This window comes from Anomaloglossus baeobatrachus, chromosome 4 (assembly GCF_048569485.1).
Source record: "Anomaloglossus baeobatrachus isolate aAnoBae1 chromosome 4, aAnoBae1.hap1, whole genome shotgun sequence".
Lineage (NCBI taxonomy): Eukaryota > Metazoa > Chordata > Amphibia > Anura > Aromobatidae > Anomaloglossus > Anomaloglossus baeobatrachus.
Window position 1 is genome coordinate 246,480,071 of NC_134356.1, and position 15,706 is coordinate 246,495,776.

At 42.7% G+C, this 15,706-nt stretch overlaps 1 protein-coding gene across 2 annotated transcripts in view; it reads left to right on the forward strand.

Annotated features, from left to right (window-relative positions):
* The window catches only part of TMTC2 (transmembrane O-mannosyltransferase targeting cadherins 2), a 414,704-nt gene that overhangs the window by 109,235 nt on the left and 289,763 nt on the right, over positions 1–15,706 (forward strand). The window lies entirely within an intron of this gene.

The window sequence follows — 15,706 nt, forward strand, 5'->3', positions numbered from 1 at the left end:
AGCAAAAAGATCCTACACAAAATTAAAGCTTATTAATGCTCCAGAATGTTTACTACATACGAATACTGACAATTGGTGCTTGTCTTTAATGGTCTGTCTTTCCATGTGAAAGCTTGTGTTTTAAATACCTTTGCAATTCATTTTTATATAATAATAATTTTAGTCCCCCCCCCCATGATTGTTTGGCTCAGCAAATACATTGGTGTCCTCTCGTGCACAAGTTGTATGGTGGAAGCTTTTAGGGGTTATCTCTCTGCTCACCCATTGTCAAGATGCATGCACAATCGGCAGATCTTGTGATTCCCTGAACAGGACGCGTGTACGATACCTACTGATCTTGTGCACATCTTCTAACATCACCACCACTCCCTTCAGATGTGGAACTGAGCAGCTCCAAATATCTCTTTCAGGCATACACTATGTCTTTATATCATTTTTATACATTGACATGGGGCACAGAAATGAGTGAAAACCTAAACATAACTAATTCTGTATGTAAATGAGCTATAAATAATTTTAGTCTTCATTCAGACATCTTTTTTTCTCCCGTACAGTTAAGGGTACTTTACACGCTGCGACATCGCTAACGATATATTGTTGGGGTCACGGTGTTTGTGATGCACATCCGGTGTTGTTAGCGGCATCACAGCCTGTGACACCTATGAGCGACCTTAAACGATCGCAAAAGAGTTAAAAATCGTGTGACACGTCGTTTATTTACCAAAAATCGTTGTCTGGTCAGTAGCGAGGTTGTTCATTGTTCCTGCGGCAACACACATTGCGACGTGTGACACCGCAGGAACGACGAACATCTCCTTACCTCTGTCCACCGGCAATGATGAAGGAAGGAGGTGGGCGGCATGTTCCGGCCTCTCATCTCCTCCCCTCCTCTGCTATTGGGCGGCCGCTTAGTGACACCGCAGTGACATTACTATGACGCCAAACGCACCTCCCCCTTAAAGGAGGGATTGTTCGACGGTCACAGCGATGTCGCTGAAAAGGTATGTGCATGTGACACTCCCGTAGCGATAATGTTCGCTACGGCAGCGATCACCAAATGTCGCATGAACGACGGGGGAGGGTGCTATCGCGCACGACATCGCTTGCTATCGCTAGCGATGTCGCAGCGTGTAAAGCACCCTTTAGTGTACTAGATCCAATTTTATTCTTTTTTTTTTTTTGTCCACATATTTTAGCTTTCAGTGTGGCATCTGTTTTATGTAAAAATAAAACCATTTTCCAAGCTTCTCTTAGCTTGTTATGCATAAAACAATGGACATCACTCGTATGTTATTCCAGTGGCACCCTTTTTTTATGGACCCATTCACTTGGTTGAGTGAATAAGATGGAAAGTAAGTTGACTGTTATAGGCCCTGTGCGCACACTGCATTTTTTGCCGTGGATTTGCCACAGTTTTTGCTGCAGACAAAGGTGCAGTGATCGAATACCTCAAATATTCGGCTTCACGAATATTTGCCAAATAGGTCGCCACTATTAGAGTATTTGAGAATATTCAGTGTGCAATGTAAGTCTATGGGAAACTTGAATAACAACTATTCGTAATTATTCGGACTTCCCATAGACTCACATTGCGCATCGAATATTCGCATAGCGGCGACCTATTTGTCGAATATTCACGAAGCCGAATATTTGAGGTATTTGATCATCCCTATTCATAACCCTTCTGCAGTCCTTCCCTAGCAAAATCTATGGGAAATCCAAAATGCTGTGCGCACACTGCGTTTTTTTTCCCTACAGGTTTTGCTGCTGAATTTCTGCAGCAAAAAGTAGCATGTCACTTCCTTTCTGCAGGTATCTGCGGTTTTGCCATAGATATTGGTTAAAAAACGCAAGGACCAACCCGCGGAAAAAACACACCAAAAACGCACCAAACTGCGGTAAAATTGCATGCGGATTTTGGGTGCGTTTTTGGTGTGTTTTTTTTTGCCGCGGGTGCGGATTTTACTTAATGCAAATTTCCCAGTGTGCACAGACCCTTAGTTTTGTTATTTGCGGTTTGGTCGTATTGGTAGTCAGTTGTGAATTTAGTGTTTCAATCCAAACCATCAACAGATGTGTTTTTTTTTTTTTCTTTTTCCCAGGATTTTCTTACTTAGTTTTACTTGTACTAGCGCGCAATGTTTGACTTGCTCCCACCAGCTTACTAATTCTCAGGTACTTACTTTCCTTGATATATAAAGCTTAGCTCTTGCTTGGATTTTGGTTTTCCATAGTAGATTTTTGTGTTTTGATTTTAGTATTGGAGAATATCCATTATTTATGTCTTTTTTTGCTGGTAAACCTGTTAAGCAGCTGACGGTCTACAGGCATATGTTTGTTTTCAGGCATTCATTCCCAGCTTTGCCTTGCAGATCAGGGATTGAACAAGAACTGTTACATTATCTTTTCTAACCCAAGGAACAGTGGGCTCCAGCCAGCGCTCAGACAGGGTGATTTGCTTCTCATTCGTCATTGCGGTGACAGGCACGGAAGGCTTAATTCTAGGCAGACTCACAAATGCTGTTTTTTTTTTCTTCCATAATACAGCGTGACCTTTGTAAGGAAATGCAGTCATTGTGACACCTTGCATACATTTTACTCCAACACAAAAGCTGTGCACGCTAACCAGTAGATATATTGGGATCAGCGCATGGTGAAAATACTGGTTTGTGTGAATGTCTTTCTCTGTAATATCAAATAGTACTTTGCAGACAAACTTTAGAGGACAATAGCATGATCAGATAGATGATAAATGAATTGCATCAACGAGGTGTAGAAGAAAGAAATGTTCCGTTTCCGGCCTACTGATGAAAAATTCTCTTTGACACTGGAGTAGCATATGAAAAGTCCACAGCTTTGATTCTGAGCTCCAGTTATACTCCTATCATACGCTGCTGTGACTTTATTGAATAAAAGATTAGAAAGGGCAAGGAAAATGTCAGAAACATGACTTCCCACCAACTAGCAAAATTATAAGCTCTATTCGAGATAGTGGAGATAGACATGAAGGATACGACTATTGGTCTGATAGAAAGAAATATGCTGAACTCATACTGAAATGTAAATTGTGTTCAGATGCATTACTTGGGCTCAGTCCCTTATGCATTGATAGGTAATGGGGTTGCAACTCTGTTACCTCTAGTTCCTACAATTTCTAGCGGTTTTCCAAATACATAGTGCTAGATTGAAGGGGTTATCCAAGAATTTATTTTTTTTTCAATGAGGTCAAGAACTTAATGTCAGGTAGTTGATGCCTACTTGACTGCCTGTTTTACCCTGTGACAATCCCATCTGACTCAGAGCTGTCACGGACCCCTGTTGCCAATGATTCTCTTGCGTCCTGTGATGTCACGTCAACAGAGTAGCTCCTTCTTTTGCATTCTGCGCTGTTGAGGCATACCGGTCACTGTCTCGCTGATCTTCAGCGTGATCCCTGTTGCCTTACTTACTATGGGAGTTCTATTGGGCACAGAGAATAATGTTTAATGGGCTACGTAATATGCTGGCCCTATATAAGCCATATAAATAATAGCATATATGGAATGCCGAGACGGCAGTGATGGCTATGATTTTGGAGTGTTCACAGACAGAAGAACTCTAATAACTGGATACAGTCCCTCTGAATGAGTGCAAGTTGTCATACCAGACGTGTTTGTGAAGGTCCTGATAGTCAGATCTCCACATTGATGACGTTGTCCTGCCATATTTCACAATGACATTGGGATGGCCATCACTTGGAAGTATTTCCACGGTTTTCAAATGGCTGGATTATCTCCTTTATTTCTGAATGGAAGTGTTGATTGAAGGCCTGTTCATTTACCAAAAAACACCTGTTATTCATTCCAGCACTCAGGATTTTCCGTTGTAATGCCTTGTTTGCTTATCGGCTAGATTAGATTGTCAGCACTTAACAATGCAGTCATTCATCATTACAACCTTGCATTGGTCTTGCAGGTGCACTCAGTGTGATGTCAAGGAAAGTCGATTTTATTTACTTTGTGCTTTCCTCTTCCAAATGTGAATAAAGTGTGTATCACACCGTCCAGTAGACGGGACTTATGTTGTCGTTCAGTGTGATCTGCACAGGGTGTTTCCCCTCCGTGTAGCTCTATGCAGATTTACTCTGTGCTGATTGACATCCACATTGCACAGCTCTTGGTATTTCTGTAATCCTCTCTATTGTTGAAGTCATGTGAAGCATATACGGTATGTTCTTGGCTACATATCTGATGGCATGCCCTGCAACATCCTGATAATAAATGTATTCACTAAGCTTTTACACCTTATAACCTTGAAACCTTTTTTTTTATTTTATGTATTATTTTGTAAAATTAGATCACTTATGTATTCAAGCTTCTTACTGCCCTTTTTACAAGGTCCATTAGGTTAATTGAAAGGCTCATTCCCAATCATTACACATATAAACATGGGATGTGATGGAACGGTGCATCGTCAGAGGCACATCCAACAGTTCGCTGCTCCAGCCACTTGCTGATATTAAAGGGAATATGTCACCAGGTTTTTGCTCCCCTATCTGAGAGCAGCATAATGTAGAGACGCAGACCCTAACTCCAGCGATGTCACTTACTGAGGTGTTTGCTGTCATTTTGAAAAAGTTAATGTTTCTTTGCTGCAGATCTAGCAGTTATACAGAGCTCATGAATGTGCTGGACTACCAGCAGCACAAACAGTAGTCCTCTAATGATAATCTACTGATGATTAAACAGTGATTTTATAAAAAATACACTAAGTAACTCAGTAATTGAACATCGCTGGAATCAGAATCTCTGCCCCTACATTATGCTGCTTTCAGATTAGTCGTCAAAAACCTGGTGACAGATTCCCTTTAATTTAGAGCAGTTTTAATTTACATCAAACAACCCCTTTCAAGGGGAACTAATCACTAGGATTTTTTTATATACCCTAAAGCCAGTGCTATACTGGCACTATCAGGCTGATTCTATACATACCATTAGTGGTCATTTCGAATGTTTAGGTTTTGAAATCCAAGAAAGTGAAGTTTATAAAATTCGCAGCTTCGTGAGTGACAGCAACTGAGGATCAGATAAATTCTGGGGGGAATTCATAGTTAGCCCCTTCCTCTGTTAGAATTGGCATAAGTTACTTCCAGGACCTGTCGTGAGGTTATACCCATGTGACCAGAAGAAGCGGGGCTTCAGCCAACAAAGCTGATACCACGAAGCAACATTTTCTATTGGCTGAGGCCCCGTCCCTTCTGGTCACATGGGTATCACCCTACCACCAGTCCTAGATGTGAAAAGTTACATCGATTGTATAATACTTATGCTAATTCTAACAGGGGGGGTGGATAACTATGAATATCCCCCTCAGATATTATCTGTTCCCCAGCTGCTGTCACTCAAGCAGTTACCGAATTTATAAACTTTACTTTCTTGGATTTCAAAACCTAAACATCCGAGGTGACCACTAAAGGTATGTAGATAAGCAGCCTGATCGTGCCAGTATAGCAGTGGTTTTAGGTTATTTACAAAGATCCTGGTAATTGGTTCCCTTTTAAGTATTATTAAAAATAAATCTCAAAAAAAATAAAGAAATTGAAATGAAAATATTTTATATATAAATCTGTTAAAATTCACAAGAAAAAAAAAATCATAGCAGGCAGCATTACATTCTGCTCTATGGAGGAATTCTTTCTTAGATTCATTGCAGAGGCATTGCATGGTGGCACATGGCGTGTATAGATTTTGGTTTAAACCCAGAGGGTTTATAGGGTCCATGAATTCTGTACTGGTTTTCATGCCATGTTTGCTTCCCCCCCCCTTTCATGTTTTTCAAGCATTCATGGGTTTTCAATGAGAAGAAGGGAATAAGCTGAGACTGATGGCACTCCTCTCCTAGAAGAACAAAAAAAAAAATCATGTGCATTAGTCCTATTGCCATCATTAGGAGGCTTTAGAAAGATTTGAAGATCCCAAAGTCAGAAGTCAAAGCTGTGCCAGAACCCCTTAATTTTTGCACTCTGTGAGATTCATTGATAACCTCTTTTGATGTGCCCCAGATAAATAGCAGTGAATTGTCCATTAAAGAGAATCTGTCAGCAGGTTTTTTTCTACCTCATCTGAGAGCAACATGATGTAGGCAGAGACCCTGAATCCAATGATGTATCACTTAGTTTACTGGGTGCAGCAATTCTGACACAGAGCTTTAAGATTTAGCAATGCATCAAAGCTGAGAAATCTGCTCCCCCCACATAGGGCTCTCTATATACAATGTTTATATACAGTGACCTGCTAATCACAGCAAGGGGCGTGCCGAACTAGGTGATCTAGTCTGGCAATGATAATCTCCTGAAGCTAAAACAAACATTCCAGGTAAACAGCACACAGTGTAATTAGAGACACATCATTGAAATATGTGCTAAAGAGAATCTAGCACCAGGTTTTTAACACCTAATCTGAGAGCAGTATATTGTAGAAACAGACTGATTCCAGCAGTGTGTCACTTACTAAAATGCTTAGTGTAGTTTTGATAAAATCCCTGATTAATCAGCTGTAGATTATCATTAAAGGACTACTTGGTGTGCTGCCAGGTGGTCCAGCATATTAATGAGCTTTGTATAAAGGCAGCTTTACATGTGTCGATTTCTCATGCGGTCGCATTTTGTGATCGCACCCGCCCCCATCGTTTGTGCGGCATGGGCAATTTGTTGCCCGTGTCACACAAAGTCGGTAACCCCCGTCACACGTACTTACCTTCCAAACGACCTCGCTGTGGGCGGCGAACATCCTCTTCCTGAAGGGGGAGGGACGTTCGGTGTCACACAGCGGCCAGCCAATAGAAGCGGAGGGGCGGAGATGAGTGGGACGTAAACATCCCGCCCACCTTCTTCCTTCATCATTGCTGGCGGGACGCAGGTAAGCTGCAGTTCATAGTTCCCGGGGTGTCACACAGAGCGATGTGTGCTGCCTGGGGAACAATGAACAACCGGGCGTTCGATTTTTTTTTTTAAAATGAGCGACGTGTCAACGATTAACGAGAAGGTGAGTATTTCTGCTCGTTCATAGCTGTCACACGCTACGATATCACTAACGATGCCGGATGTGCGTCACTTACGACGTGACCCCGCCGACATCTTGTTAGATATATCGTAGCATGTAGCCCGCTTTACTGTTAGATCTGCAGCAGAGAAAACATTCATTTTATCAAAATGGCAGCAAACTGCTCAGCAAGTGACACATCACTGGAATCCCTGTCTCTAAATTTGCTTGCTCTCATATGAGGTAGGAAAAACCTGGTGACAGATTCCCTTTACCCTCAACAACATGCTGCCTTCAGATTACATAACAAAAACCTGCTGACAGATTCCCTTAAATTCTAATTGGCCAAACTTTGGATTCATAATACCAAGGAATATTTTTCAAACAAATTTGCTCATATAAACTTGGAAACTGAGAAATTTGAAGTCATATGAACTACAGCCATTTGGATCCATGTAGTATAGCTAGTAAACAAGTTTTGGCCCAGTGTTCGGGAGAGGCATTGGTTGAACTAGTGATGTGAATGTAATTCTGGCTTGTTTTCTGTTACTGACATCATGTAAATATGTTGTGTAATCATGGAAATGTGATGCTCCTTTTCTGCTGGCTACTTTCCAAACCAGAACACCCTCCAGGGTTGGAATATTTATCCACTGCAGCTTGGTAGACTTGAAACTGATAGAATTTTACTTTTCTACCTTCCAACATTGCAAATTACCAGGGAGAAGCAATTGAGGTTACTGTAAACAGATGCATTTCCTTTCTTCCCGCTTACTGGAGGGTAAAATGAACATGAAACCTGATTTACGATACAATGTGAAATAATTAGCTAATACAGTGTGGATTGCTACAATTTACTGAAATTGCATATGCGTGAATGCCACTGTAGAGACCATATGGTTTTTAGGTCAAGTAAGGTAAAAATTAATATGCAGTATGCAATAAGTATTCTATTTTTGGAGGATATTTATGCCTCTTTATGTTGCTATTTTTTATATATAGTGTAGGGACCTACAACCTGAGGTCCTGTGACGAGGGTTGTAGGCTTTCGTATTTGGCCATAAGACTGGGGCCACACGGGGATCTACAGCAATGCTCGCATGACACTCCGCTCACGCTGGCAGCACAGCACGAGCCGAGTGTCATGCAAGTGTCATTGTGACTGAGGTCGGATCATGCGATCGGACCTCAGCTGCGGCGGGAGGGCAGGCGCTGCGGAGGGGAGGGAGGAATTTATCTCCCTCTCTACTCCGTTGCCAGCTATTGCCATTCTTGCCCTGCACTCGCGGTATACCGGTGTACTGCAAGTGCAGTGTGATTTTTCTCTCGCCCCAGAGACTTGAATGGGTGCGAGAGATACAAGACTCGCATTACAGTTGTAGCATGCTGCGATTGTTTTCTCTGTCCGAATAGGGTTGAGAAAATAATAGCTCATGGGTGCTGATGTACCGCCCCCACGACAGCCGACGGGCTGCTCGGATCCGGATCCACAGTGGCTCGAGGGGTCTCCGGACCCGAGGCGGGGTCGGACGGCCACTCGAATTGAAAAGGGGGAATGAAAGGGTGGATTGGATAGTGTTCGTGGCGTCACCCACGGGTCGTGGTAAAATGGGATACCACCACTGCTGCGTTTAGTGGAGAGGGAGAATGCCCGGGAGCGATGGGATGGCAGCTGGTGATGTTAACCCCTCCGTGGGCAGGGGAAGGTGTCCCGGGGCTCGGTGATGGAAGGCTGGGGACCCGTTGGAAGTAAAGGGGCACAACGTACTCACACAGTCCAGAGATACTGACACTGACACCGAGTAAACCAAAGTCTTGAATGCCCTGCAGTTTTAGTTTGAACACGCTGGGTCCGTGCCCCTTTTGACGTTGCTGGTTGGTCTGAAGCCTTGTCCCTTGGCACTGTGTTTAGTCTTGTTGGATCCCTTTTGCTTAAAACTACTCGAGTCCCGCTCACCTACGTGGCTAGCAGGGTGAGCTTGCTCTCAGGGTTCACGCTTGGGACTTTCTGGATGGTTTTGGGAAGTCCTTTCCCCCTCGTTGCGCTAGTACCCCGATATTTGGAGCGAGTGGAGAGCGGTTCATGAAGATTCCGGCCTCGTCGGGTGAATTACTTGGCTGCATAAAGCTACTTCCCAGCCTAGGGTCCGCGTACCCAGTCGTACCCTGGCCCCTGCCCGGTTGTAGCACAAGGCGGACGAACTGCCCTTCGTGGCAGTACCGTGCCCCCTGTCACTACCCCCTGCGACCGGTGTTCCAGCTCCTTCCAGGCCAGGCCAACGTCTGGCACCTGGGACGGGTACAGGAGCTCAGCTCCACAGCATGACCTTTCCTGTCACTGCTCACTGACACTCACTGACTACTCTGACACTTCTGACCCTCCTACCATCCCTCCATCTGGGTGGCCCTATTCCCCTCAGGCTGCCCAGTGGGTGGTTGGTGGGTGTGGTGCAGAGTGTTCCTCAGGATTTGTGTATACCTGTTCTTAGCAACACCAAAGGGACAGGACCCGTAACCAAGGAGGAGCGGGTACCATGCAGAAGGGCAGATTGCATGGCACCCTTGTGACGATCTGATAGGCCAGGGCGTCACACTGACACATAGGATAATAAAAACATCGTATTCCACTCGCTCCGAGTTTCATGCTGTGTGGCTTTGGCCTAATACCAACTAAAACCTCATACAGGATACAGCCAAACCCCTTTCTGTTAGGCCTTGCATATTAGAGTTCCTGTCCCTCTATGGTGCACAGATGGAGTACGGCTTGGCAGCCCGCCTGATCAAAGAGTATGGACGTCACCTAATAGGCTGTGGGCTTGTGACTGTGCATCTGCATGTGTGAACAGCACTCTATGCAACCCATCAGTGTGTAGTTTTATCATCCAGCAATCGCCCCCTCCATGTTTTTGAAGTGTGTGTGTGATTTGCTCCTCCTGCACCTGTGATGCCTCTACTTAGTGGGGGTTTAGCTGCATCCTGCTAGAGTACTAGTTTTTGGCCTGGGTGGTGTACAACTGCTGCCTTTTTTATTGTAAGTAAATCATTCTATTGTACAGACAATTAGGTCAAATTTTATATGCACATATGGTGGTCATTGGAATTAATGGCTGTCCATGCTATTCCTGGACCTCCAATGCCTCTCTGCTAAAATACAGAGTTCACAGGGGACATGGAAGTGCATATGATTCTGATCTCCAGCGCTGTTCTGCTTCTAATAAAAAGGACAGGAGCACTATACCTTCTGGTAGGTATCCGTAAATGTGACTTTCCTGAGCATGCTTTCCTCCCCATGAGGAAGTGAGTGGAGCCTTGACTATACCAAAAATGTTAGGGTCTAATTACTTTCGTCTTGCTCCAAGTCTTCAGTCAGAAGTTGCCTGTTTCAGTGTTTTTGAGTAGGATCGCTTTTTTGTAATTTTATCCTAACCTCACGTACTTATCTGATTATTGCTGTAAATAGTACCGAAAGCTCAAGACAAAACCACAACCGTGGGGTGAATGATTGTTGGTCTGGATACAATGAGCAGTTGTAACTAATAGTACAATTTAGATTTTAAACTATATGTATCCGTTTAAAGCACAAGGTTAAAAATGCATTTTATTGGTGATTTCCATCTTCTGTTCACCACAGAATGTATTTAAAGAATTCTTTCTGGTTTTAAGCTTAAAATGGATCATCAGCAGAGGTTGTCCTTTCAGCAGCTAGTTCTAGAAATGTTACTTTCTTTTTACCATTTCTTTCCATATATAATGTCAAATGAGCTGTTTTTGCCTCTAGTAGCCCTTTAAATTGTTGATCCTTCAGAACCAAGCTTATAAGAAGTGCCATGACTACGGCATGTACTCTACACAGCGCGCCATATTGGTGGGTTACTTCTCCCCGGCAGGGAAATGCCCTTTTACCTTATCATTATGCATCAATAAGGCATACAATCTAAATATAACATGTACTGGACCTTGGGGATAAAGCAATTATTTTCATTTTTTCCGTGAAGCATTTCAAGAGCCAAACATTTGTTTTCCACCAATACATCTCAATGAGGGCTGGCTTTGTTTTCTATAAACTATTTTGTATATGCAATATTTTTTTTTCTACTTAGTTTTGATTCATTTTCTAGACATAGAAGTTTTCGTGCAATCAAACTTCATACTTTGAATTATCTGATGACTTTTTTATGACTTAAAGAAGCCTTCCCATGAATTTATTTTTTTCTCCTAAATTTGTGTCAGTGTATCTATTAAGCCTGCTTTACATGTTACGATTCTGATATCGTATGCGATTTGCAATGCCCCCATCGTATGTTTGGCATGTTCAATTTGTTGAACGTGCCGCACAAACGATTAATCCCCGTCACACGTACTTACCTTCCATACGACCTCAATGTAGGCGGCGAACGTCCACTTCCTGGAGTGGGAGGGACGTTCGGCGTCACATCGACGTCACGCGGCAGCTGGCCAATAGAAGCGGAGGGGCGGAGCTGAGCGGGACGTAAACATCTCACCCACCTTCTTCCTTCCGCATTGCTGGCGGGAGCCGCAGGACGCATGTAAGATCTGTTCATCGTTCCCAGGGTGTCACACACTGCGATGCGTGCTACCCCGGGTACGATGAACAACCTAACGTGCAATTCTAGAGACAGGTACGATGTGTATGCAATGAACATTTTGCCGTTCAATCGTAATCGCACGTACCTGTCACACACTGCAATGTAACTTACAATGCCGGATGTGCGTCAGTTACGACGTGACCCCGCCGACACATTGTAAGATACATTGCAGTGTGTAAAGCGGGCTTTATAGTGTCAGTGTGTTAATACCTCACTAATTGCTGTCTACTGTGTCCTCTCCTGAGTCACCGTCAGGGAGGAGAAACCGAGTGTATGCCGCGCTGTCACCAGAAAGTCCAGATGTTGATTATTTCAAATTTCTTTTATTCAGGTCGACGTGTTTCAGAGAACTCAGTCTCCTTCATCAGGACATTAAAGAAAAACCAACAATCTAATAAATAGAAACTTTCCTCTGTAGCAGATTGTTTCTTTTTTTATTGTCCTGACGAAGGAGACTGAGTTCTCTGAAACGCGTCCACCTGAATAAAAGAAATTTAAAATAATCAACATCTGGACTTTCTGTGACAGCACGGCATACACTCGGCTTTTCCACCCTGACATATACTTATATACTTACACTTCTAGGGCGGAGGCGGTCACAGTCTCTGATACGTAATTAGGATTGTGACTGGCACAACCCTTATAGGTGAGTGCAATCACCTGTTTTATCTGTTACCTTAACTGGCAAGACCCTATATTGTGCTTCCATCCACAGTTATGTGATGGCATTACAAACTCTCTGGATCATACTGGGCTCTATGTATGAGCCAGAAGTCACCTTTAAGCCCTGTGCGCACACAACAGTTTTTGCCGTGGATTTGTCACGTTTTTTTGCTGCAGAAAAGGTGCGGTTTTTATTCATAATGTTCATGCAGTCCTTCCCCAGCAAAATCTAAAATGCTGTTCGCACAGTGCGTTTTTTCCCTACAGGTTTTGATGCAGCATTTCTGCAGCAAAAAGAAGCAGCATGTCACCTCTTTTCAGCAGGTACCTGCGGTTTTGCCATTGATAAATGGTTAAAAACTGCAGGGATAAAATCTCGGATAAAATGCACCAAAATCGCTGTAAAACTGCATGCGGATTTTGGGTGCATTTTTTTTTTTGCTGCGGAATTCTGCCAGGGGGTGTGGATTTTGCTTAAGAAACACAATTTCCCAGTGTGCACAGACCCTTGCAATGTAAATCTGTTGAGCCTCCTTTTTGTGTTCCATAGGTTGACATTGTAAAATCCACTTCTGGGTCACACATAGAGCAGTGTGATCTGGAGAGTCTGAATCACCTTCATGTGACTCAGAAAAGATGCTGGTGAAGGCGGCGATCAATGCTTATATTAATACTCTAACATTTACTACAGTTTGGTTAATAAAATAGTTAATGGAAGGCTTCTTCAAAGAGTAACCATCGTTTTAATTTACTTAATAAATCAATCAATCATATATATAAACAAAAGAAACTCTGTGACACATTATCAGAGAAATCTGCTTCGCTCTCTGCCAGGACTGCTCTTTCACTCTCTGAATTCTCAAATCACAGGTTAATAAGTCTTCAGTGAGTACAGACTTTCATATTAGGCTGTTGTTAGGCTACGGGTTGAACTAGATGGACTTAGAGTCTCCCTTCAACCTTAAAAACTATGAAACTATGAAACTATATTACTAAAATAGGAGATGACAGTAGGTGCTCAAAAAGTTCTGATGAGAACTGTAACTGTCATCAAGAGAACTTGCAGGAGAAAGTCTGTCTGCCCCTAGCGGCCCCTTCCTCTTCTACCCCTTCTCTGTCCATAGAATGTTACAAGCACCAACTCACATGGTTTATCTCCGCAAGGGGAAATATGTCTTCTGATTTTGCCCATGAAATGAGAGTAAATCCAGTAGGAGAAAGAAGCAGACTTCTCTGATAACATTTATTAAGCGTTGCTTCTTTTCAAGTGTACTATTGATTTATGAAAAAAATAAATGTACTGTTCATGTTGGAGGAAGTTTAAATAAATATCTTTTTTAACTTTATGAAGTTTAGGAGGTGGATTATAGCTTTGGTGACTACATTAAAAATTGTAATACATATTATGCATGTTGCCAATATAACCAGGTTTATATTGGTATTCTGCTCTCAGATGAGATAGTAAAAACCTAGGACTCTGTCAGCAGGTTTTTGCTACCTCATAATGTAGGAAAAGAGACCCTGAATCAAACAATGTATTACTTAATTTACTGGGTACAGTTGTTCTGAAACAATCAGTGATTTTAAATGTATGTAGCTGACCTCAGAAAGCTAACCCCTTTCACGCCAGGCTCTCTATGTACATTGTCTATAGATAGTGAGCTGCTTAGCAGAACAAGGGCCATCTGGAAATTGTGGAAGCTATAGTTTGGGCAGTGATAATCTCCTGGTGATAAAACCTTCATTGTAAAGGCCCAGTCACACACAACGACTCACCAACGATCCCGAAAACTATGCGACCTGATAGGGATCGCTGGTAAGTCGCTGGTGAGATGTCACAGTCAGACCTTACCAATGATGCAGGAACGATACAGGTCGCAGTAGCGACCTGTATAACGATCTCAGCAGTCACTGTGACCCTCTCACACATTGTCAAACACAGCGATGTGTCCTGCCCAGCAGGACATCGCCTTTGAAGAAAATGGCCTGGACCATTCTGCAACAACTAGCGATCTCACAGCAGGGGCCTGATCGCTGGTAGATGTCACACATAACAAGATCGCTAACGGGATCGCTACTGCGTCACAGAAACCGTAACTCAGCAGCGATCTCGTTATGTGTGACGGTACCTTAAGTAAACCGCATAAGGGATACATCTCTGAAATCTATGTTTCAGCACCTATCTCCTCCTGTCTTAAGCTTGCATAGCAAAAACTTTCTGAGATATTCCCTTTCTTGAGCTCATGACAGCAGCAAGAGTTTAGATATACAGTAAATTACTCAAAGATCATGCATAATGTATACTGTTAATCTGACCTTCAGTCATAGAAACTGAATTATTTTAATCACTTTTACAAGTTTTACTGTGAACCACAATGGTTGTCCTAACTAAACCATAAGCTCAGAAGACTTGACCCGAACTAAATCTATATGCTTTTTTTACTTATGCTAACTTTATAGTATTATATAGTATTTTATATCAGTGTTTTTTTTATTTTGCCCTAATTTTGTTCGTCTGAAGCATTGTATAGCCCTCCATGGGGATTTGAGTATTTCATATAATGCCAACTGACAAAAGATATAGCGGAGAAAATATTAAAATGCTGTGGCCTGTTCTTAGCTTGGCTCTGTACGTCAGCTCTGCCATCTGAGCTGATTTTTTTTTTTTTTTTATCCACTGTAGAATTTATAGTGGTGAAGAAAGCTGTCATTCATTTGAGGGCAAAATTAAATCTGACAGATTATAATATACATTCTTATTTACCAATATGTTGACACAATATAGCACTGGACTTTTTTGATTTGCATATTTCCCAGGGGGCAATGCACCTAGGATTTCACTGTGTTGAGCGCCCTCGTTGGCTGCCGGCAGTGTTTTCTCTGACTGGTCTCCCCAAGATCAGTGATTGTTTTGTCTTATTGGTCTACTAGGCATTGCTCCCACCTAGCCAGAATCCTACTCCACACTGATGAGGGGGCAATACCCCAAAACAGCTGTCTGTGGATGGATACCTGGCCTTGGTATTTCCCTTGTCATATCTTTAAACTTGTCAAAGAGTTGGATATTGACTAAAAGGGCCACTTAATGTGGTGGTTATGGTGGTTTCCTAAAAGGAGCTACTCCTTGGCTGGGTCCTTCCTGTAGGGATATCTGCTAGTTTCTGTGTCGAGACTCCTAACAGAGGCTCCACAGACTTTTTTGATTTGCATATTTCCCAGGGGGCAATGCACCTAGGATTTCACTGTGTTGAGTGCCCTCGTTGGCTGCCGGCAGTGTTTTTCTCTGGCTGGTCTCCCCGAGATCAGTGATTGTTTTACATTATTTCATTGTCATTTTTAGTATAATTTCTTTAGGTCAAGAATGCTGATGGTAATGAAGCAAATTATTGTATATGTACATAAACAGCCTTTTTGTGT